The 25608-nt window shown below is 37.3% G+C and overlaps 1 protein-coding gene and 1 long non-coding RNA gene across 12 annotated transcripts in view; one reads left to right on the top strand and one right to left on the bottom strand.

Annotated features, from left to right (window-relative positions):
* Positions 1 to 12426, top strand: part of LOC146542133 (uncharacterized) — a 40435-nt gene extending 28009 nt beyond the window's left edge. For both annotated transcript variants that reach the window (XR_014880607.1, XR_014880606.1), the window contains 2 exons: positions 757 to 9219; positions 9772 to 12426. This is a non-coding gene — a long non-coding RNA (uncharacterized LOC146542133). The remainder of the gene's footprint in view (positions 1 to 756; positions 9220 to 9771) is intronic.
* Positions 1 to 25608, bottom strand: part of PRLR (prolactin receptor) — a 179375-nt gene that overhangs the window by 30712 nt on the left and 123055 nt on the right. For 8 of the 10 annotated variants that reach the window (XM_085212503.1, XM_085212499.1, XM_085212500.1 and 5 more), the window contains one exon: positions 4371 to 4439. The gene's annotated coding sequence lies outside the window, so the exon portion shown is untranslated. Of the gene's footprint in view, positions 1 to 4370; positions 4440 to 8821; positions 8945 to 9785; positions 9881 to 25608 lie in introns of those variants that run through there. The other 2 variants (XM_085212498.1, XM_085212502.1) reach the window with 2 other exon arrangements.

Raw genomic sequence — 25608 nt, forward strand, 5'->3', positions numbered from 1 at the left:
GACATTAATTATCTGAAGGGGTAACTCCTTACATCAGCTTTCCACTCCTAACACGTACATCTGACAGTATTTTGTGCTCAAAACCATCCAGTGTAGTACAGCGTGAGAACAAGATGTCTCTTTGCAGAGGAAAAATTCTTTGTGGTTTATCAGATGACTCTATTTTCATTAAGCAATTCATTTTCTGTATCAAAAAACTATAGCTGGTCAAGACATAAATGTTTTTCAAGTGCAAAGGGAAATGAGGTATCAGTTAATTTCACTGATACCAAAACATATTCACTGAGGACAAAGTGCTTCTGAATATCCAGGCACACTTCATGCACGCATCTGAGCAACGCTCTGCACAATTGCATCTGTGTTTGTTTTAAACCCACTCACAGCGATCTGAGCATACACAGCCAGTGCAGGGCAGAACTCTTTAGTATAAACTCTGGTTTTGTGTAAGCACATGCAAATTTTATGACAATAAGAAACCTACAAGGCACAACTGCTGGTGTTCTGTTTCAGAAATGAGCTGTAAACATGGTGTTACATAAAGCAGAATATAGACCATTTTGAGCACTGAGGCACATTTTTCCCAAGTAAAGGTGAAATAATGAACTGTAAACAATAACAATTTCAGGTACATACAATAACAGAGTTGTTTTACTATTATAAAAAACAGGTGAACACTGCGAAACACAAAAATTTCAATTTGAGATTCACACTGTGGTTGCCAATGGGGTACTGACAACATATTTTTTTCTCTTTTAGAGACATGTCTTTTCTGTGCAAAGAAACAGAGAAGCATTATCAAGAAGGAACTGAATGAGAGCACTCTAGAAGGAAAATAGGATCATTTTGGAAACTGAAGACCCAAAGAATAAAATTAATGGAAATAGGATTTAATTAGTGCACTTATAGGCAAGTATTTTTTTCTTGGGATCATTCATTATTTAAAAATTAAATGATCACAAATCACCTCTGTGATGTGGCTATGAAAAAGAACAGGAGAGATACAAGAATGGAGGGATATGGACTTATTAATGGCACTCATATAGTATCTGAGACAAAAAAAATCCATGTAAAATTCTGGTCATCTGTATGTTGAAAACACCCTTGTTCCTTCTTCCTACAGAAGGTGGATATTCTACAGAAGTAAACAGGTTATATGTTTAGAACAGATTTAGAAAACAGATGCTAACACAAACAGGGAACACAAAGGCTGCTTCATGAAGAAGAGTTAAGGAATTGGCTTTTTATTCCATGAAAGGATATGACTGTCCTCTATAAACATACCAGGGGATTATCATCAAAAGAGGGGAAAAAAAGAATGCATAAATTTTACCAAATGTTGAAACAAGAATAAATGGCTGTAATTAATTCAAAAGTAATTTAAAAAAAAAGAAAAAGAAAAAGAAAAAGAAAAAGAAAAAGAAAAAGAAAAAGAAAAAGAAAAAGAAAAAGAAAAAGAAAAAGAAAAAGCCATCCTCACAAAAATGAGCTACTGAAATAGGCTTAAAAAACAAAAATTCCCATCTAGCTTCCCCACAGAGTCTGATCTATTATGAAATATATATGACATGGATGTTCATAATAGCTGGAAAGTGGTCTTTATGACCCAGTGTCTGTTTTTCTGGTTGGTGTTTCAATGCCATTTAAATATCTTGAATTGTTAACAGTTAGAAAACTGTCCATGAGCATAAGATGGCTGGATAGCCTATTTTACATATGGAATGTAATGCTTTCAAATGCATTCAAAATATTTTCTGTTAAAGAATAGTCACAACATCCAGTTACTTGCTCTTAAATATGTGTTTAAAAGATCTAAGAAAAGCATCATTCTGATGTTTGCATTGCTTTGTGTAGGAATGTCAGCAGCAGCAGAGAAGTGGCCAGGAGGCTCCAGGCATATTAACCATATTCCATTTGTTCTGGAGCCTGCGTTTCCATGGTTCCTTGGTATTTGGTATTTTTGATTCAGATATCGTTTATAGGGATTCTGAAGAGATCTCTTGTTTTTAAAAAATACTTGCTTTAATAGAAAAAATAATGTCCACTTTGTCATAACTGTATCAAAAGTGTACCTTTCCTATATCTCCCTTGAAAATCATTTTCAAAAAGAATAAATAATGTTAATGAACATGCTGTGGGGAATGCCTCACTTTTAGAACTGAATACATTCTTTTATAAGGGATACAGTAGACACTGATTTCTCAGAATGTCATGCGAAACTAAGGGTACAGTAACCGATAATTAAAGAATCATATGCCTCCTTTTTGAAGCTTCTGATTTGATTTGAACAAAATTATTGCAATTATGGCACTGTAATTGAATTTCTCCTTTTTAGCATGGAGGTTACGCAATTTTCAACAGCTGTGCATCACGCCCCAGAAAACTGCATCTGGATGCAGACAGAATCTGCTACCAAAGTTTTAGAATGCACAGAAGTGGGCAGTGCTACATTTTACTATACAATACATCATTGTGTAATTCATAAAAATATGAAATTGTAGAGTTGAAAACTGCTTACAATGCTGCTAGATGAAGCTGAAAGTTAAACAGAAATAGTGTAATTAGGTGCTATGAAGCAGAGTTTAGAGAAGAATGTCCTCATCCTACTTTATTTACAGCTTTTATGTTCTTTGCATCTCTTTCTCACCTACGCTGATAGATACATTTCTTGAGATTGGCAGAGAACTCTTTGTCTAGTTCAGCTCAAATGGAAAGATTTTCTATCTGTGGTATTTTCAGGCTTGCAGGAATGGGCAACAATTGTACAGCATCCACTCCCAGTGACATTCTGTCCATTACAAGCTTTGTTACCAGAGGAGTCTAAAGCCTGAAGTGTTTCAGCAATCTGTAGTGAACAAGATTCACACTCCTACTACTTACAACAATAAATAAGATTTGTCTCTGAGGCCTGGGGGAAGGCAATTTAAAGAATCTCAGAACAACACAGTAAATTACCATTTGAAAGGCTGAATTACACCTGTTGAAACCAAATATAAATAAATAAGAGAATAAATTTTTGCTGTACCATCTGGAATCCTACTGGGCATACATTCAACTACACTGTAGGTGTTGTATGACTGCGCTGTCCCATGCTGATTCTCATGTCAACATGGATGACATATGTCCGTAACCATGACTTAGGCACGGCTATCAGTAGCTGCGTTTCTGAATGACAAGAGGTGGTTTGGGATTATAGTGCAAATTAAAAGTGTAGATGTGCAATGCGTTCTGAGCTCTGCTTTCCCCTTCTCCATGACGCCTAACTGGAAGCCTCCAAATTACAGGTCCCCTCAGGCAACCTTCATGGAGGCATGTGAGCTGTGTAGAAGACAGGTAGTTCAGACATGCCTCTGAACTGCAATTCTGCTGAATAATTCCAGGTAGATACTTTTAGCATGTAGGCTTTGCAAGGATACTTTCTGTTGGCAATGTCAGGTTAGACATCAGACTGATTTCTTATAATCAAGCACTTCATATTTCCATGTTGCTTGATCAGAAGACACCTCTAAGTTCTTTAAGATTTCAACTGAAAAGCCTACATCTGAGTTTCTAATATATTTATTCCTATGTTCCTCTCAAACAAATCTCATATTAATGGCCCTTTGCGGTCCTTTTTCTTATCAGCAGTCAATATGTGATGATGAATGGAACAACTTCTCTCACAGATAGAGATGAACTCAGTCTACAAGACTTACATTATATTTAAAAAAATAAAAATCATAAAAACCCATATTCTTGAAAATGTTTCAGATACTGAACTATCTCTCAAAGTATTTATGCACCTAACCTAACTTATGCCTACTGACTTTGGAACTGAGCTTGGAGCTCCTTTTAAAACTCTCAACATCTAAACTGACAAAGTAGGCCAAGAAAACTGCAAGAAACTATCATCACTTGTCCTTATGTCCTTAACAGATTGGAAATGAGGACAGAAGAAGAAAAGGGACTTTGCTAAAACTCTTACTAGAAATGCACCAAAAGCTTTTTTTCTTTTTTTTCTTTTTTTCTTTTTTTTTCTGAATATCACCAAAACCACTATTGTAAACTTTGATTTAACTAATAACAGCAATTTTCCTCCACCTGTTTCATGGCTCCCGAAGATTCCGTTTTCTTCTATTGTGGTCTGCATGTTTACCCATAATCTCATGATTTTTATTCATATAGTATTCCTTCACAGACAAGGGAAACATAAGTTGTAAAGAGGAAAATTCTGAAGACTGAAAATTTGAATTTAAATTAGAACTTGATAATTGCTCTTGAAGTTCACCTCAAATAACTACCAAGCACTACTTCCCAACAATAATCCTACTACGACAGTTTAAAATGTTATTTATAAATAGCACAGTCATGAAATATAAAGCCTAGTTTCCTACCTAAAGGGTTCATGTGTGCAAAGAAAAATTTTGTTCTTCTTATTCATGAACGTCAGATTACTTGATTATCTGCAAGAAAACAGAACAATTCCATGGTAAGTATATTGGGAATATCACGATTTAATTCTCAAAACACAAAGAGCAAAAAAAATCACCATATTCTAGCTGATTCAGACGCAGACACTCTAAGTCAATTAAACACTGAGAGCTCGCATTTAAACATCGAGAGCAATAGTGGCTATGGTAAAATAGAATGTTACTGTACTGTTCTTTCCATTTTCTGTTTCAATTACAGCATGTAACTTTTTAGTGATTTAGGATGCAGCCTAGCTTTAGACTGTGCTATGCTATGAGTAAAGGCTAATACAAAAGCTGGGACAGGATGAAAAATGACGGTGCGGGGGGAGGAACCCTGGAAACCTAATCAGTGAAAATAGGGCACAGGGCAATGGCTACGCCTAAGTCTACTGAAGAAAACAATTGGCCCATTGTCCCTTGTGCAGAACCCACCAGAAAGAGTCCATCAAGCAAATTCCCTTCCCTGTACACCTTGCAAAGGGAGGAGGGATAGCAGTCATAACGAGATGCAGTGGGGAAAGAATTTGGGGAATCTGGGAGGCTTACTATGATATATTTAGTGGAAAGAGGAATAGCAGGGAAAGAAAGGGATAGAAGAGGATTGGGCTACACACGCAAGGGAAAACAAGAAAACAAGGAGCAGAAAGGAACAAAGGGGCCAGTCAAGAGTACAATAGTGAGTAAGCTTGCCTGACTGGGATGTCAGTCTGATCACATTAGACTACCCTCATGAAGTCCTATCCTGTTCTCTGGCTGTGTTCTGTTCCGCATACACTTGGATGCTAACTTCCACCTAGATTAGTCAGTGAGCACAGTAAGAACTCTGGGTGAGACTGCAGACTTCTGGGCTCATACACAGCTCCCCAGCAACTGGGAGGTCAGTGGGTCTGCGGCCAGCTGCTGGATATGCTGACAGCCTGAACTACCAGAATGATTCACGTTTTATACAAATACACACACAAATATCTAGCATTAGCAAACTTACATCTGTGCTGACACTGTGGCTGTGTGTGTTTATGGTGTGTGTGCACCCAGTGAGAGCAGATGCTCAGCTTTGCTACTGCCACAGCCTGACAACACCAACTGAGCTGGTTCACCTACCTCTAACAGAACAAAATCCAGTGTTTTACTAAAAAAGCCTCTACATTCAGTCGACTGTTTATTGTTATCCATGTGACTGCTCTCTGCTGTGAAGAAATAATTTAGATTGGCTCTGGTGGGCAATTTGTCTCCCACAGCAAGAAAACTTCTTTAAATATAAAATTAATAACTTTGCAATTACTAGCTTTGAAACTGCTGACTCCTTCAATTTCTTATGAATTTGTCTCTCCTCAAGTACTTTGAAAAGAAGTAGAATATTTTTGCCACGAACATCCATAATGGTCTGGATCTATCAGGAGACCAGGTGGGAAGCCACATCACTCAGTTACTAGGGTATTCTTTTGTTTGGCTTCATTTCAGTAAAGATAATAAAACCAATAAAAATACCGTGAAATAATCGGGCACCTAGATCTCATGCTGTTACAGAGGAACAGCTTTAATTGAGGGCAATAAACAATTTCTTTTATATGAGCATATACAAAATGGTATAGATAACATACAACTGAATATGTCAAAATTATGTTTGCAAAGAAGTTACTCAGCAATGGTATAGGTAAAAAGTAGTTCAAAGACAGAGTTCAAAGAAATCCCTTCTGTTTTAAGAAGAGTAGGAATGTGGTTATCTGTATCAGTGTGAGGAACAGAGTTTGATTCAAGCCTTAGTACGTGAATTCTCCCAAAATACAACCTGCCTCGTAGATCTTGACTACTTCATCGGCAATTCTTAAAAATGATGCAGTTGTCCTACATTTAAAAGGAAGTCTAGTTCTAAGAGGAAATATATGGTTATAATTGTTAAATTAAAAAAAAAAAAAAAGTGAAAATAGTTTTCTTCCCGCAGTCACTTACATTTAGAAATAAACCTTCCTTTTTTTTTTTAATTTCTCTACCTTAGTACTACAAAAACATAGAGCTCTGCCCTACTACCAAGTTTATTCTGCTCTTGTGACTGCTTTCATCAGTAGGAGATACTGTTGACTAGTGATTGATTCTTATGTAATAAGGCTGACTGTGAAAGGTCATTTTTACTACAGCAGTGCCATAAGCACTGATTGTTCATGTCCCAAAGTTCAGAAAGGTTAATGACAGAATTGATCATATCTCCTGCATAAATCAGAACAAAGACTCTCACCCAAGGTATTTCTGTATCAAATATTCGTTATTCAGATCTTATTTGTTCAGAGAACAAAGACAGAATCACACCATGTTAGGTACTGTACAAAGAATAATTTCTGCTCTTAAGAACTAAAATGTAAGTAATGAAGAAATAATATGGAGTGGAAGAAGGGGCAGGTCAAAACTTGATTTTTTTTAATTAAAAAAAATTTTTTTTGAAAGTAAGGATTGTTTTCACTACAGAATCTTTTCAAAATATTCTATAAAATGGAACAGCCTATTAACAGCCAGTTTTGGTAAATTTTCACCTCAGAGTCACAAACTCCTTTTCAGTGAAAACCAGCACAAGCTGGATCTCCAGAATGCAAAAGTAAATAAAGTAAAACTAACTGAACTAAGTAAATATCAACAGAAAGGCATTTTGTTTTGAAATTTTCCAGTAGAAGATTTTCTGAAATCTAAGCCAGTACGCAAATAATTTCAGTTTTTCAATAACTTTTTTGAGGGGGCAATGGAAATGTGATGAAAAATTTCTGACAGTCCTCAATTATACACAGAATTTCTATGAGCAATGCAATAGTAAGTGTTCTCTTACTATCTTCATAGTTCTGGTGGAAGACATTGGCGAAGAAAAGTTGATGGCAAACAGGCTGGAATGACCAGAAATAAATGAAGCAAAGTAACAGGGTTTTAAAAGTAGTAAAGAAAACATAGTAATGGAGAAAAATGTGAATGATTTGTGGAGTTAATTAGAAGGAAACATATAAAGAAGAAAGAGCAGAAGACGGCACTGGGCAGTAAAGGGCTGTATAAAACATGCATTCTAATATTCCCTTTGGTTTTCAATGCTTCTACCACTGGATGCTATCCCTAAACAGCTTTTTCTAGGTGAACACAAATGATGGGGTTGGGTGGAAGAGAAAAATCTTAGAATCCTCATGCCTGCATCAGTCTGGTAATGCTGAAGAAAGCTGTGACCTTATCTCTAGAACACTTTCTTTATTCTCTGCCACTGAAATGGCCTGTTTTGGCTGAGCTTGTGTCTAAAGTCTCTTTTCAAAGCTTTATGATTGTGGCAAGAGTGCAACAGAAAGAACCTGGTTACAGAGGAAAAAATGTTCTTCAATCACAAATGTTCTCAATAATTAACAACAGCAGCAGAGAAAACTATTGGACAAATAACTGTCTTCTGTTTCAATGTTCTCTTTCTTTCAAGAGATCTTGTAAGACGTCATGACAGTCCCTGCTTTTTTGTCCTTTTCTCAGTACATGCTGTATGCTTATACTTGTACTGCTTAAGAGACTCTAGAGTTACTCAATAAACAATGCAACTATGAAAAATTGCGTCTCCAATCAAAATATTCAATTTCCTATGATTTGTGAATTTGTGATTTAGAACATTTCTTAAACATGTTCAGCAAACTTTAAACCTGATAGAAGAACATGCTAACGACTATCAGTGCCATGCACAACTAAAATGGCACACAGGTTTGCTAAGAGAATTAAGCCATATTATTCTGGTAATCTACAATGGAAGGGAAAAAAACACAATTATTGGAGAGTAAGAGCTGACAGCAATGAGCTGAATGAAGCAATATTTACCCTTCAATTTTCATTTTCCTGAGCTTTAAATAATTTCTTTTTTAGCATTTCCGACCTCAGGCATTCTATGTCCCTTAGTACAGAAACATGTAGGTATGCAGGGATATCCCTCCTACCTCTGAACTTGGTAGCACTTTGCAGATACACTTTGTAGATACTAAATCCTAAGTAACCTAGAGTTTAACACATTTTACAAAACTGTTTTCTGCAGATCTCTAAATGGGTGATGATAAGCTCTACTGTCCATAGAAACCACACAGCTTCCTGGTGGACAGTGTGTGCAGAAAGCCAAATGTACAAATCACTCTAGACTTTCCAGAGGCTCAACCAGTAACAATATCAATGCTTCTGTATCACAGTGCTCCAGAATGCCACATCTTGTAGCAAAAGTATCTTTAATTATAGCTTCACCAGGAAAACAGACTAAACTCGTAACATCTACAAAACGCATTTCTGAAGGATCTGCATTCCCTCTTTAATTAGCAGCATGAATTTCCATTATTTTCTAATTTCTTCGTGGTGAATATACAAACTGCACAAAGTATAGCACTGACCTGATCTACCCCCTATCTTCATCCCAGGCTGTAACTCCTAGCAGATTCTCAGTCATGGTGAACTGTGTTTTGGATTTTTCTTTTGTTTTCTAAGTATAAGGAAATGACCCTGAGGCTGTAGACTGTGAGGCTTTTATGCACTTGTTTACAGAATTAAAACTTACACTGCAATCTCCAGAGGTTAAAGGTAAATTTATTAATGTATTCATTCATTAACCCATTCATTCATTAACTCACTTGTTCTCCTTACAGACTGTGAGGATAACATTGTGTCACCTACTGACGAATGTATTTCTAACAAGTGATATGTGCATCCCTGAGGGGCAAATGAAATGTGTCAAGAAAAGAACTGAAGAAATCCATTTTGCAAAGACACAGATGCTCACTGTGCAGCAAAGGTGAGCAGATGGCTTCACAAGCACACATTAGTACAGAATATTAGGTTTCAGACTATGGGTAGTATTTAGCTTTAACAAACTAAGAGAAAGAATGCCTCACCCTTACCTCTGCTGTAAGAACAAGTATGTCCAGTTACACTGAACATGAATGTTTCTGTTCGTCTGACTCCTCTCTGGAGGTAGCACATTCCTTGGTTAAATAATGAGAAATAGTTACTAAGCAGAACTTGCAGAAGAAAAGCTTTCACTGTATAAAAAATACATACTGTAATGAAGAAAAACATATTCTAGTACTTTTCTTCTGCATGTTCCTGTTGTTTGGTTATAAAAAAGTCTCCAACTGAAAAGGAAAACTTCTGGTTACAGTATGTATCAATGCATTACACTACATCTGTGTTTTTTTTGTTTTTTTTTTTTTGTTTTTTTCAGTAAGTGTTCTTGATTCACTGTCCACTACCTGTGTTCACTGATTGTGACATTTTTCCTTTACTCTCAGTCTCAGAATGGACTCATGTACTGTAACTATCAAGTTTTATGTGCTTTATTATACAGGATAATGACTTCACCTTGGAGACAACACTGGAATTCTCCCCATTTAAAATAGTGCACTTCTCCAACATGGTAAAAGCATGGGGTACTGGAGGGGTCACTCCAGATCTGCCTGCAAGCAAAGCAATCTTCACATCAATGAAAACTGTCTGAAATTCAAAAGTTTTGTTAGTTGTATGTAGACAAAGATGACTTTTTATACCAAAGCGTCCAAAATGATCCACATGCTTTATTTGGACAAAAGCAATCTCACAAAAATGTCAGGAAAAAGAAAAAAAAAAAGTACAAAGGTTATAAATCTTACACATCAAAGATGTTTCCTTTACAAGTATTTGATACTTGCATGGAATCAAAGTGAAGGCATAAGCATCAGGAGCTTTCATGCTTTCCCTTGGTATAGTGGACTTCATGGTAAACTGCATTAAGCTCTTACATTTTACTAACAGCTGAAATGATTTTAAGCATGGTAATTTAGACCACAAAATCAACCATTAGTCCCTGTAATTAATGTGAGTCCATTTTGTTTTATATTCCATTACAATCAATTTTAACTACCCAATTATAATTGCCCAATCATATTTCAGTTGTTAATAATGTTCATTTTGTGTTTAACCCACAACATTACTTCCATAATCCCTGAAATAAAAACCTTATGCTGACATTTAAGCACAAAGAAATGCCAGGATGAAAAAAAATGCTGTAACTGTTAGTTTTACTTTAGGTAATAACACAGCACAGGCTCTTAAATCCTTGCTTACATAAAGCCTGACCTTTTCACTTGATACAAAAGTCATTTTTATTGAAACTTGGATCCACACCTTCCATCATTATTGTTACCTGCCTCTTTTCATGTCACATTTTCAGTGATGCCATTTATGGTCATGTGTCTGTATCTTTCTGGCTGGGTGTCCTACTTAGAGGCATATTTTATATAATATAAATGGAAAAATTGTTGAAGAATAACACAGCCACGTTTTAAACTGCTCTTTTCATTTAATCCTGAAACTAAATTCAATATATTGTTTGCCACACTACACTTCCAAATCCAGTACAAGCTGTTTAAAGGAACAGTCAGATCTCTGTCCTATCTTTTTCCTCCATTTGAAGATGGTGGGGCCTTCAGAATGCCTTTGAAAACGATGGCTAAGTCTCTAACAAGTCTGCCAATACTTAGAGTCTCAGTGCTGAAACCAACACGGAACAAAGCAGCACAAGTACACAGAAATCCTAAGGACCAGCCAGCAGAACAAGAGTCTCCTGGCCCATTCCATTCCTCCTGACTTGAGTTTTGTCCCAAGTGCTGCTCAGAGAGCACAGGACAGTCAGCTTGTGAACTGTTTACCTGGATGTTTTAGAGCATTGACTCAAGGTGGTCTTCTAAGACAATGCAAATAACACTAGAACCTTAAAAGAGTAAATTAGTTGCAGACAGTATGGGTAATTCAGATATTTAGAAACCCTTAGATGTAAACAAACGTTTTAGAAATATGACAAGTGAGTCACAGGAGCCCACTAGATTACAAGGAGCTTTTCAGTATACTGGTTCTCTGTTTTTCTTTTCTTTCCTTTTTTAATTTTTTTTATTCAAACTGATTTTTACTACACTTTCAAAGCCCCATCTACTTGTAAACATTTACTATCCTACTTCTCATTTACATGGCTGTCTTTTCTGAAGCATGCTGAGAGGTACAGAAAACTAATAGTAATACAGATTTGTTCTTCATAGTTAAATGCTGTAGAATGAAATACACCTAGAACATATTTGGTTCAACAGTCACCTCTGCTCTGTTCTTGAACTGTTTCAGACTTCTACTGCAAATGAAATAGCATGCAGATGCAAGTCACACTTTCTTTTCTGGGCTATCTTGTAAGCTACTTAGGACAGGTATTAAGAATCAAAGACTGAGAGGCACTGGCATACAGATCTGAACACACATCCATTAACCCTTCTTCTGGGTACATTACTGTCCTAAAAAAAACATAAGTGCAGTCAGAATGTTGCACTGTCAAGAGATAAACAACATCTTGACGTTGGTTAAGGTGAAGGAAGCACAATAATAATTGCTCACTTTCAAAAGCCTGTGTTTTATCTTTTATATGAAAATGAAACCATCAGGGAAGGTTTTTTAATAGAGATTTCTAGTACAGACCTCTTCTAGTGAAGCATAAGCAGATGCATGTTGCTGATGGGCACTGCATTTCAAAGACTACTCCACCACTTCAGTTCCCAACTCAATTTTAATTGTCTAATTCTTTAAAAGCTCAAACAAAATCCATTCTTTGAAAGGAGGAATTGGTACTTGAAGATACTTCAATATGCACAGGAGCACCTGAAAGGAAAAAGCCACCATCTCTTTTTCAGTTTTCAAAACCTCTGATTAAAGCAAAACTGCTTACTTTATCCCTGAGTATGCAGAGAATAATTTCACAAATATGTGTATGCAGTAGGATATACAAATAGACAGCCTCCAAATAAACATGTATACATGCTGCTATGCAAAGTAGGAACATTTGTTCTTAGAGGAATGTTTATTAACTGAAGCTTGCTCCTTTTCTTTTTAGTTCTCAATCTCAAATCACCTTCTTGGCCTCAAATAACTTACAACATTCAAAAACATAAATAAAAACTGTGATTCATTTTACAGAATCAAAATTTGAGCAGATTGTTTGTGAGACTTAATGAACATATACATTTTCTTTGAGCATAGTGTTAAAGATCTATTATGTATCAATTATTTATTCATGAACAATTGTAAATAGATCACTCTTGATTCTGTTTCTCTGTGCAATGAATTTTCACATGTGATACTGAATTTTCCTTCCATGCTCTATATGTAATATTTTCACTTCTTAAGAGAAATTCATTCTAATGAGAATTTCACAGTCCAGCCAGATTTGTATTTTGGAGTTATTAGCATTCTAGGAATTGTATGTTCATAACTCACAGAGCTCAGCAACCAAATACATGGCCTTAGTCCTTGACTACGCAGTCCATATTACCATCTTTACTCTTTTAGAATCCTGCTGATAGTGATCTGAACTTACTTAGATCTACCAGCCTTATCTGGAAAAAATGTATTGGGAAATGCACACTGCTTTGTTTAGATTGTTTTGTAATTTTAAGTATCACACCATCTAAAGATTTTTTCACATAGTACCTAAATATTAACCGCTACAAGTAAAATATGCAATATTAGGTGAGTCCTAAAGGAATAGCAGGAATATGGACATGAACTACTGAAAAACTTTACAAATTAATTCCTTTTCTGACACAATCTTTGTTCAAGTTCCTCAGGAAGTAAGCATTCCCCTCCAGGAATAAGAATACATAGTAGAAGCTTCTCAAAGTCAGTTTTCTAATGAAACTTAATTCACTAGTATAAACTCTGATAGAAAATCAGTTTTATTTCACTTACTGTATGCATTTTTGCCACACAGTGAATTTAGTAATTATGTATAAACGATCCATTATGAGAAGCTAAATGTAGTAGGAAAGGTATTGTGGTTTTGGTATCGTGACAGGAGAAATACTCTAGCTTACAGACTGAATGCTCTATTGTATATGTAAACAATCAGAAAGAGGCACTGTTAGTGCTGCTAATACCATTATCTTAAAAAATTACTCACTAATACAGATGGAGCTGATACAATTGAAGTAATTTCTACAAGCTGTTTACAAGTGAAATTGGTAAGAATCTCAATGCCTCAGAGGCCCTAAAACTAAGCTCTGAGGTGGGAGCTTGCTGCTGCTGCTTGAGAGCTAAAACTATATTTATTTTCCATACTAAAATGCTGATTCTGGAGTAAAAATCCATGGACTGGAGAAGGAAATAAATTTCATGGATGGAAAAGGATGGAGGACAACAAGCCTTCCTGGTAGCGTCCAAGAGGTGTAAAAGACAGAAGTAGGGGAAAGCAAACATGTTCTGCTGGTGAAATAGAGAACTCCATTCCAGAGTGCTGTTTCAGTCTCAGCAACAGCTTAATCTCTGCTTTTGGGCATCTTTTAATCACCTGCAAAACAGGTATACACTAAATCTTATTTAGATGTGTATCTTTTTTGACCAGAGTTATAATTTCCATGTTGAGGTTTACAAGAAACGGCGAAGTTTTAAGACTGAAGGTAATGTTCATAAGCAAAAATATTGCTTATATTGCTTATATTGCTTATGGCAATATAGTTGTAATTAAAGACAAAACAATAAAAAACAAAACAAAAGAATGACAGAACGGATGAGGCTGGGTGGGACCTTTGGAGATTGTCTGGTCCAACACCATTGCTCAAAGCAGGATCAACTAGAGAAGGTTGCCCAGCATCATGTTTAATTAAGTGGATAGTGCACATCAAACACTTCTTCTTTAAGACCCTTCAGAACAACACTCCAAAAACAAAGCAATAAAGCAGTAATATATTACTAATTCCATCTATTGAGAGAGACTAGGAGGCCAGTTCTGAAAAAAATCTTGTGCTGGAGCTCCACTATGCTCATTTTCCACTGGTGAGTATGTACAAGAACTGGCACTGAGGGTCAGGAAACTCTGGTTCTAATTCTGAATCTCTTTTTACTTTCTTTTATATGATATTTTTCCATTAGTCAAATTCTGATTCCTTTTTTTAGTGGAGCTATGTTCATAACAAGACCAGCAGCCAGTGACTGAATTCCTTTACAAACCGCTTTATTTTTTGACTTTACAGCCAAACCATTAAATAAGCCATATAAATTCTCAACCTGGGAACAAACTGTCATTCTTTAGAAAGTTCATTTGTTTGTGTTTGGCTAACTTCATGGAAAATAAAGGTTCTATCAGTTTTTGATATTTTTTTTCTATGTCTCCATTATCATGCAGGTTGGTAACCTCTAGCAAGAAATATGTGTCTGGTGTTTCTTTTTGAATAATTGCACTGAAACTACATCCCAGAACACTTTAATGGTTGTCACTTTACAAAAAACCCAGAATGAAGGCACACTTCACATTACTGAGAAACATAAATCTTCATCCTTTTTAGCATCTACGAAATGTGAAGATCTGTGTTTTTCCTGCAGCTTTAATTTTATGACAGTGTTTGACATTAAAATCCAGTAAACCCTCCAACTTACATGATGAAAGTAGTATTAGCTTATGAAGTCTGGGTGGAGTACCTGACTAAGGACACTGTGAATTAGGGAGATGGGCTCTGTGCCAGCCATGATGATGGCAGAACAGAATAAGAGAATAATTATCCTGGATTTTGTAATGATTTTTGTTCCATCCTTCTCAAGCCAGGAGATGAGGTTTGACTCATAGACAGTTGGTATGAAACAAAGTTATTTTCAAGTTTTGTTTTGCATCTTTGCTGAACAGTGCCAAGGTGTGATGAGTGGCCTACAGACTTCTCCTTTATTCCCTCGTATGTACCAAAAGTTTCTTGACCACTGCCGCATCCATGAATAAAAAGTCTGTAATTCTAAGAGAAGAAAAGCTTTTTCAGAAAAGATTTTGCAATACTGACTCAACAGGAGTTAAGTCATAAAATGTGGCAATACCTTATGATTAAAGCAGAGAAAAAAAAAAAAAACAAAACATGTTCTTCCATGAGCAGTGAAATTAATAATTTTGAAGAATTTGGTTTACCTTGCCACTGTAATACCAGCCTCCTTCTTCCTGACATCCTCCATGATACTCCAGTAGCCAACAGATAGAAAGGCTGCAGATAAACTCATGCTCATGGAGCAGACTCAATGTAAGTTGGTTTGGTGGGCCTACATGTACGTGCTGACTGTACCGTTGGCTTTTGCCTAGTGGAATGCAGTCTTGTTGAAATTCTGCACAACTATGCTCCAGTGTAATTGGAGTATCTCTCTTCCATTCAACAATTTTCACAAAAAATGTACATTTTCATTATCTTTGGGAGTTCTATCCTGTTTAAATGTGACTTAAACTGAGCAACAGGATAATGCATTGTTGGAGGGAACAGGGACTATAGACTGTGAGATCAAACAGCATCACTTCCTTTGTAAAGCAAATTGAAAGCAGAACGCCAATGAGTATTTTGTAATTTTAGAGTGATTTTGATTTTAATTTTCTGGGAAGTTTGTATCTGGCATGCTAAGTGTTTCTGTCCACGCTGAGCATAAAGTTCTACTTTATAGGTAGCCACCTAAGCAAACAGGGTGTAGGCTTTAAAAAACATGGGGACTCTATGTTACTGCCTCCCTTAAATAAAAATATACCTGGCAGTTCATATATAAACCAGGAGGGATATAATGAAGTATCATCTTATCTTGCTGAAATTCAATCCCAACCTTCCTATTTTTTTATGGTATAGAATAATACAAGCTGGAACTGTTCTCTATCCCTCATTTCCATTCTGGTATGAACTATAGGGTCCTTTCAGTATCTAAATGGGAGCTACAATAAAGAAGATGACAGACTCTTCAACAGACCGTGCTGACAGTACAAGGCAAAATGATTTCAAACTAAAAGAGGAGAGATTTAGATTGAATATAAGGTAAAAGTCTTATATACAAAGGGTAGTGAGGAACTGAAACAGGCAGCCCAGAGATGTGGTGGATACCCTGTCCCTGGAGACTTTTAAGGCCAGAATGGATCAGGCTATGAAAAACCCAAGCTAGATGCTGATGTCCCTGTTCATTGCAGGGGAGTTGGATTAGATGACTTTAAAGATCCATTCTAACTCTAAGGATTCTATGGTACTATAAAAAAGCAGAAGAGACTACGACTACAGAATAGAGTTCAGAATACTTGGGTAGGAAATAATGAAGTTTTCTTCCATCTTGCCCAAGTTTTCTGTTTATTTTCAGTGGCTACTTGACGTAAAACAAATGAAGAGATCTAATCAGAAGAAAAGACAGCATTTTAAAAAAGCAACACAAGCAGTGTGTTTCCATCTTCCATAGCAGTTAAGAAAGATAGTAAGAAGAAAAGGTTTTGGCTGAGTAACCAAGAACTGTCTTTGGGCCATGTCTAGCTTGGTTTTATTAGTGATAAATTCAAAAATAAATGTATGAAAAGATAGGCCAATATCCTTGTTTGTATGAACATCAAAGTGAAAAGTTTGGAGATGCAGATTCATTGGTAATCATGGTAAAGAAAACAGATGGAGTTGTCTTTTCAGATGCAGAATAAGATGTGAGGGAAAATAAAAGAAGATCAAGAGTAGAAGTAAGTAGAATAAAGAAGTAGCCGATGCAGTCAGGACAAGAAAAATCTTTCATCCTGTCATGTGCATGCGTGTGTGAACGTAGAAGGCAGGGAAGGCTGTGGAAGAAGAGAAGAAAGTAGTAAGGGAAAAGAATGAAAGCTACATGCGTTTTGCAATTATTTTTATAGAGAAATCAGTTACTTGGCAATTTAATTGATATTTCACAAGCTCCGTATTAAATTTTAGAAGCTTGCACAGGAGAGCTTGCAGAGTCATCATCTTAGAGAATGAAATTAGCCAACTATCCATGTTTCTCAAATTAGACATGCAGAAGCATATCTTTGTTTAACTTTCCATTCAGAAGAAATGTTCAAAAATCAGTCTGGAAGAACAAATAGTGGTATTCGCCCAAATGCAAGTTAGAAAGCCAAGTTAGTTGACCTTAACTCTAGACACACAACAGCTGTATAAGTTAGGAAAGTGGAAAACCAAATATAGCTTGTTTATTTGCAACTTCACGAAGTTATGTGAACATTTGGAGCTATGTACTATGCAGTAAACACATCTGCAAGGTTTATGTTTATGAAATGCTTGTTTATGAGGTACCTATTCTCCCCTGTGCATTGATTACACTAAGAGAGATGACAGTAGCAGTTAAATCTTAATGCAAGACAAGATCAGACAGATACAGTAAGTTCTACTCTTATCTGGGGTGCTGCAAGTGAAGAATTGCAAAAGAGGAGGTAACAGTGTCACATGCACATAGAAATCATTAAATTCAGGAAATGATGCACACAGAAAAAAATAATGTGTCTGTATAAAAGCAGAATTGTGCCTTCCCCTCCTATACCCCCAACCACCACCACCACCACCAACAAAAATAGAAAAAAAAAATACCCAATCCCCTTAAAAGACAGAGAAGAAGTAGAAAGACCAAGCAGGCACACCTAAATTTCATGAGTCTCCTACAACAGTTGGGTAGAGCAGCAACGAATCTCAGAATAATTTAAGTTGGAAGGGAACTCGAGCGATCTGTAATCCAAGCCCTGCTCAAATGATGAGATGAAGTTACATAGGACAAATACCATACCACTTCTTTGGGGCAACATGTTGCAGAGCTTGAATGACCTCACAGCGAACAAATTCCCCTTTATATTCAGTTGAAACCTCTCTTACTGCAATACACGCTTGTCATATTAGTCGTCTTACCATGCACTACAGCAAGAGTTTGGGTTCATCTTAAGCTCCTTAAAGAAACTGGAAGGCCATCATCAGGAAGACGCAGACCCATATTTCTCATTCTGTTTACTGCTCTATCATCTTGTTACTCTCCAGTTTTACTACAAAAATTTTCCTCTCTTAGAGTACATATCTGACTTTAGACTGAGCTCCTAACATAGTAATTACACATTCATTTAGGCTGCTATGATGCCTGTGACCCTTTCTCATTCTCAGAAGCACGTGAAAATTGCTCAAGCTAAAAACGTACTTCTTCACTCAAGCTGGCTAAGTACCAGCAACTGAGGAAAAGGGAAAAAGGCACTTAACCTACACAAAAAACAGTAAGCAGCAACTTAATACAAACATGTACATTTCTAAAAAGGAAACAAAATATTCATAGATCATATAAAGGAACTCAAGACAGCTACTGCTGTTTCTTCATAGCCCTCTCAGCGTGAAACAAAAATGTTGATTATTTTTTTTCTGAAATAAGTTATATAAACAAGGTCAACTTCCGTTAACTCCCAGAGAACTGTCAAGTCCAACAGTGAGGAGATGTAAAAAATTACCAAAATATTGAAAACAAATATGTGTGAAATGATTGGCAGGTAGTATTTTGACACAAACGTGTTAGTTGGAAGGGACCTTCACAGATTACTAACTCCAACTATCTGATTATTTCAGGGCTAAACAGAAGTTAAAGCATGTAACCGAGGGCATTACCCAAGTGCCTCTTGAACACTGACAGCCATGGGTCACCAACCACCCATCTAGGAAGCCTGTTTCAGGGTTTGGGATCCCTCATAATAAACACATTCTTCCCAATGTCCTGTTTGAATTTCCCCTGGCACAATTCTGTGCCATTCCCATGCTGCCATCAGTTCCCAGGAGCAAACCCACCACATTCCTCTGCTTCCTCTCCTCAGAGAGCTGCAGAGAGAGTCAGGTCTCCTCTCACCTTCTTCCAAACTGGACAGACCAAGAGTCCATACAGGACACATTTTCCAGCTCTTTTACAGCTTTACTGTCCTCCTAGAGCTCCTTCAAAGACCTTAACATCGTTTTTGAAGCAGAGAACTGCACACAACATTCAAGGTGAGTCCACACCTATATATATAATGGAAAATCACCTCTTCTAGCTCTGCTGTGTTCAGTGTACACCACAAGGCAGTCTGCACTCTTGGCTGCCTGGGCACACTGCTGGCTCATGTCTCCCCAGCGCCTGTAGGTCTCCCTACTGACCTGCTCTCCGGCCACTCATCTTCCAGCTGTGCCTGCAATGTCCAGCAATGCTCCATACCAGGTGCAGAACCAGGCATTTTCCCATGCTGAATTTTGTGCCATTGCTGACTGCCTAAATCTCCTGCTATATCTCTCTGCGAGGCCTTGTTACACTGTGCATTTGATCAATAATCTCTACATACATTGTATGGATGCAATTAGAAACCTATTTTGCTGCAAATATAATGCTGGCCTCAGTAGGGGGCTGGGTAAACATTATCAGGAGCTCAGCAAAGAATGGAAACTACCTTGTTGGCTCTCCTGCTCTTGAGAGATATGGCTGATAAAGTCTTGAAGTTAGTGATTTCACTACAGGCTCAGAAAAGAAGGACTTTATATCTTGATCGAAACTATATTATCAGTCTTCCCCAGGGTGTTTGGCATGAATACTTCAAAAATAGCTTGAGAACATGTGGACACAAAATGATTACCAACTTACTGCTAGACCAAAACCTACTTAAATTTTGCCTGAAATCATTCAAGAACATTTCACTTTTATGTAAAAAGTACTTCTCAAAAGTTGCAAGATTAGGTTTTTAGTTTGAGATAGCTACTTTTTGTTTCAGATGAAAGCAATCACTACAGGTGGAAGTCAATTTTTAATTCATTTTTATAACAGCTGTGTGTTTTCAGGACTAGTCCACTCCTTTTAAAATCATTGCCTTTTTCCGCAAAGATATAGATATTCTGCATATGCTCATTTATCCCTACAACTTCAGAATAAAAGACAATTTACTGCATTAGCATCTCTCTAAACTGGACAGCTTTGAAAGAACAAAGGCGAATACATAATTATTATGAAAGGAGTGATCCTTCTGGATTTTGTGGTACACAGACAAACCGCCAACTCCGACCACTACATTGAGATGCTGTCTAAGCTGAAGTGCCAAACTTCCAGAGTCAGGCTTGATAAATAACAACCCTTCTCTTGCAGCAAGATAATGCCAGGCCCCAAATCAGTTTGAGTACCATGGAGTACGATGCCAATCTTGGCTGGGTTGTCCTGTGACAGCCACTGTATAGTCTGCATTTGGTGCCTTCTGGCTTTCACATGTTCAGGCCAATATATGACAGATGACATAAGCAACATTTTTCTAGCAATTACATCGTCACAGCAGTTGTGCTACAGTGGACCACCTCTGCTGGTGCACATTTTTCTTAGCACGTTGGTCTTGCTCAATGCTGGTGAAAACACACAGCTAATGGTGGTGTATATGTCGAAAAATAGGTTTTGTAGCTGAGAATTTGCCATAGGAAACAGTGTCATTGTGCTCTTCGTATTCACTGTAGTTTTTATGGAAAGACATAGGGGGCATTACTTTCAGACCTACATAATTCCTCAAGGAGTGATTTCCATGTGTAGAGATAAGGGACCTCCCTGCCTTTACTCAGCCACAGAAAGAATTTGAGATCCTTATACACTTTTCTCACTTTTCTTTTGCTTGTAGCACGTGCTTATTTGGTGCAGACTAATTTTTTGCTGATGTTGATGGATCTTCTTGCAAAACAAGTGCAGTGCCATTTTGCATGCCACATGCCTGCAGAATATACGTAGCTTGTGAATTTTGGGAGAAAAAAGAAAGTTGCACACTGACTCAGAAGAATTTCAAGATCATAGAAAATGCAACACCTTTGTTTAAAAAAAACCCATGCTTAGTATGCGGAAACAATCTGGAAATGGGTTCAGAATGATTCTGACGTGATAAAGCAAGGAGGTACCAGTAGAACGATAATTTATTTAAATGATTGTTAGATAAAATAATAACCTCCCTCTATTTGAATGTAAACATTAGAAACGAAATCCCAAATTTTATTCTTTCTCCATTGTCTTAATAGGTAAATCAGCAAGAGCTTAGAGTCCATTCTACTGAAACCAAAAATTGTTCTGAAGTAAAACAATCTCATTTGAAAAAAAATCCTGTAAAACTGACTTTGTATTTTCTGACTTCTAAGAGACTCTCTTTAATGCTACAGAAAGATGATCATTGTCATCTTGCACACTCACCTAGCATTCCCTATTTAATTTATGTTCTCCACCAAGCTAGTACCTCAGTGCAGCTTGAGTTGTCCCTCCACCTAACTGCTGAACTGCGACCCAGTACATTATCACAGAATCATAGAATGGTTTGGGTTGGAAGGGACCTTTAAGATCATCTAGTTCTAACCCCCTGCTATAGGCAGGGACACCTCCCTGTAGACCAGGTTGCTCAAAGCACCATTCAGCCTGACCTAAGCAGGGGGCATCCACAGCCTCACTGGGCAAACTGTTCCAGTGTCTCACCACCCTCAGAGTAAAGAACTTCTTCCTAATACCTAGTTCAAATCTACCCTCTTCCAGTTTAAAACCATTTCCCCTCATCCCGTCACTACCTGCCCTTAAAAAAAGCCTCTCCCCAGCTTTCCTATAGGCCCCCTTTGGGTACTTGAAGGACACTATAAGGTCCCCTTGGAGTCCTCTCCAGGCTGAAGAGCCCCGTGTTTCTAAGTTTGTCCTCACAAGGGAGATGGTCTAGCCCACTGATCATCTTCGTGGCCCTTTTCTGGACCTGCTCCAACAGCTCCATGTCCTTCTTGTGCTATGGGCCCTAGAACTGAATGCAATACTTCAGGTGGGGTCTCCCAAGAGCACAGTAGCACAGACAGAGAGTATCACTGTCCTTGACACGCTGGTCACACTTCTCTTGATCCAACCCCAGACACGGTTGGCCTTGTGGGCTGCAAGTGCACAGTGCTGGATCGTACTGAATCTTTCATCAACCAACACTTCCAAATCCTTCTCAGGGCTGCTCTCAAGCCATTCTCTGCCCAACCTGTATCTGTGCTTGGGATTGCCCCAGCCCAGGTGCAGGATCTTGCACTTGGCCTTGTTGAACTTCATGAGGTTTGCATGGACCCATCTTTCAAGCCTCTCTAGGCCCCTCAGGATGGCATCCCTTTCCTCTAACATGTCACCTGCACCACTCAGCTTGGTATTGACTGCAAACTTGCTGAGGGTGCATTCGATCCCACTGTCCATGTTGCTTACAAAAATGTTAAGTAGCAGCAGTCCCAACACCAATCTCTGAGGAATGCCACTTGTCACCAGACTTCACTTGGATGTTGACTGCAACTCTCTGAGTGCACCCATTCAGCCAGTTCCTCATCCAACGATTGGTCCATCTATCAAATCTTTTTTTCTCCAGTTTGGTGACTAGGACAATGACAAACGCCTTGCACAAGTCCAGGTAGATCATGGTTGGACTTGATGATCTTAAAGGTCTTTTCCAATCTGAGTGATTCTATGATTCTATGTCAGTTGCTGTTCCTTTATCCACTTATGCTGTAACTCCACTATCAAAGGCCACCAAGTTTGTCAGGCATGACTTGTCCTTGGTGAAGCCATGTTGGTTACCACCAATCACCTTGTCTTTATTTTCCATGTTCATTATTAGGACCTTCAGGAGTATCTGCTCCATGACCTTGCCAGGCACATAGGAACTTAGTGTTTTACATGTCTGTCTAGCCTGAATTGACAGTTTTGCTTGCCCTGTAACATAGTGCCTGCTTATAGGCTGCTGGTGGATGCTGACAAATGCAGCCTCCAGCTTTGTGTTCCACGGAATGCTCCTGTGTTCAAGGCAATCCTACAGATTGAATAAAAAGTCTTTTTGGACTGACCAACATGCAAAACCACAGCTTCAGCTTCAGCTTCATGTGGGAAGTCTGAACACATCTGCTGCACTCAAATGGCACAAATAGAACAGAATTAAAAATATATATACCATACCTTTTAATATAATTCACAACTTTCTGTCCGAAGACTGTTTCAGCTTAGCTATGGAGATCTGTCCCACAGTTTAACATGTTAAACAGTAAATATATTCCTTTTACTTCCTGTACATCCTTATGATTCCTCTCTTGATGTATCCACATTCTGCATTTTTGAATCTGCGCATTTGGCCTTTGTTCTGCTGGCTTGATTTTTCTCCATTTTCTTTAAGGACTCTAGAGGAAAATGTAGCATCACCCAGTATTTTTCAGATGCTTCCCCTCATTCAGGTAAATATGCAAGTATTTCTCTACTAGTAGCAATATTATATAGCTATTAATGTAAACAGGCAATTTTGACTTCACTGAAATAATTGCAACACACAAAAAACCCAAAAACAAACAAACAAAAAGCACAAACAAAAACAACCAATAAGAACCGATAAATTCCCACTACAAATGTCATAATAACTTCAGAATTTTTCGCATGTGTTATCAAATTGTCATTATTTCCATGTACTAAGAAGGCCTAGCAATAGAAAAAAGAAGCAAAGGAGGATCTTTTGCCATCAAAGCTCGTATGGCAAATATTATACTGCTTCCTGTATTATAAAAAAAAGTTGAATTAAATTTTAACCTTTATTTTGCTTTACTATGTTTCTTCCATTCTGTTTATAAGTTGATACATAGATGATTTTAAGGATTAAAATGAAGTTAAGCTATTTTTTGGACTGCGTGATGTTGTTAAACAAACTACAGATAAAAATAACTTGTATAACATTGCATTTTTATAAGCTGTTTTTCACAATTCAGGTTAAGACGCATTCCTGTGGATCGTGTCTTAAAAATTAATAAGAATCAACCTAGGAAGCACAATTAGAATGGAGTTTGGAAGAAATTCCAGAAGAAATTGCTGTAAATAGAATTACTCTTGGAAATGTTGAATTAAGAGACTGGTTATACCATAAAAAATCTCTGTGAAAAAAAGTAATCCTGAATATCACAAAACCAGCAGTATGTGTTCCAGTCTTCCCTGCATGTCCTGGTCAGATCAAGTACTAACTTGTCCCTCAAATGTCTTTTATACTAAGGAAAGGAACAGAAAATAAAAATGTTTACATTGCACTTAACACATTTGATAGAAATAGGTGCAGAACAATGACCTTCACAAAAAGGTATAGAATGGAGCCACAGGTTAGGGAGAGGTTGTATGAGTAAGCAGATTGAGACTGTACAGTCCCTCAAGGGTGAAGACAAAGCAGCTTAAATTTTCTCTAAGAAAATACAGGGACTGGGTGGACTAACTCCAAGAGGGGAGGGTGAAGCAGGAAAAGAAGATTATTTTAAGCAGATTCTATGCGCAAGCTGCTTTTTAGCAGCTGGACTTGTCTAAAAGGAAATATATATATATACACACACACACACACACACATATATATAGAACATTGTACATAAAATATAGAAAATTCCAGATTTAATTTTTGCTTCTAAGGAAGAGGCACTACTGAATTTGAACCTTCACCACTTTTATGCTTTTCCACACAGATAAAAGCAAAAATCACAATGTAAACTGACTACTGACCACAAATATTGTTTTGTTAATGATTTACACATCCAGGAAAAATGTCGTCAGGTTTAGTACACCACCACTGTAAAGTACATTTACAAGACATACTGCAGCCGTGAGGTAACAAAGAAAGTATTTTCTTTTACTGCTCCATTTCTACAAAAGCACTGCAACCTCTTGCGAGCCACAAGCCAGCCATTCTGCTTTCTGCTTTCCTCTCTAAAGCAAGTCTGTCTGCCCTATAACAGGATCATGCAAAAAAAAAAAAACAAACAAACAAAACCAAGGTCAGAATGAGAAGAAACTACCTTGTTGTCTTTGCTGTTCTAAAATCTCATTGGCAAAGAAACATCACATGGGCAAACACAAAGTTGAAAGAACAGCCGATCAGATTACGGAAGCTATGAGGAAGCTATGAAAAGAAACTAAGGAAGGATTTCTAGAAGTAGATGCAGATATTTGGGACTGAATGAAAAACAAGATTCCATGAAAAAGTGAATTCAAACATCAAAGAGCTCAGTGCTTTAAGTGCAAACTCTCAACCTCTCCCACAAAGCACTGCCACCTAATGCAGAGGACTAGAAAACTTCGTATCAAAAAAGTGGAATGTATATATATATATTTTTTTTTCAAGAATATCTCCTGTACTTTTTTTTTTTTTTTGCTACAGTCTGTGATTCAGTCACAAATGCATTGACTTATTCTGCTAAATTCCCTTTTTCCTCAAATAATTTCTACTATCTTAATCTAAAGAGTACAGTTTTAACGCAACTCTTTCAGCTGAATCTAGACATGTGCTATAAGGCTAAATACAGCACACACACATACTTAGAAATGAACCAGCTCATCATAACATATTAGAGTTTTACTATCATGAAAT

The sequence above is a fragment of the Meleagris gallopavo genome, chromosome Z, assembly GCF_905368555.1.
Source record: "Meleagris gallopavo chromosome Z, MGAL_WU_HG_1.1, whole genome shotgun sequence".
Lineage (NCBI taxonomy): Eukaryota > Metazoa > Chordata > Aves > Galliformes > Phasianidae > Meleagris > Meleagris gallopavo.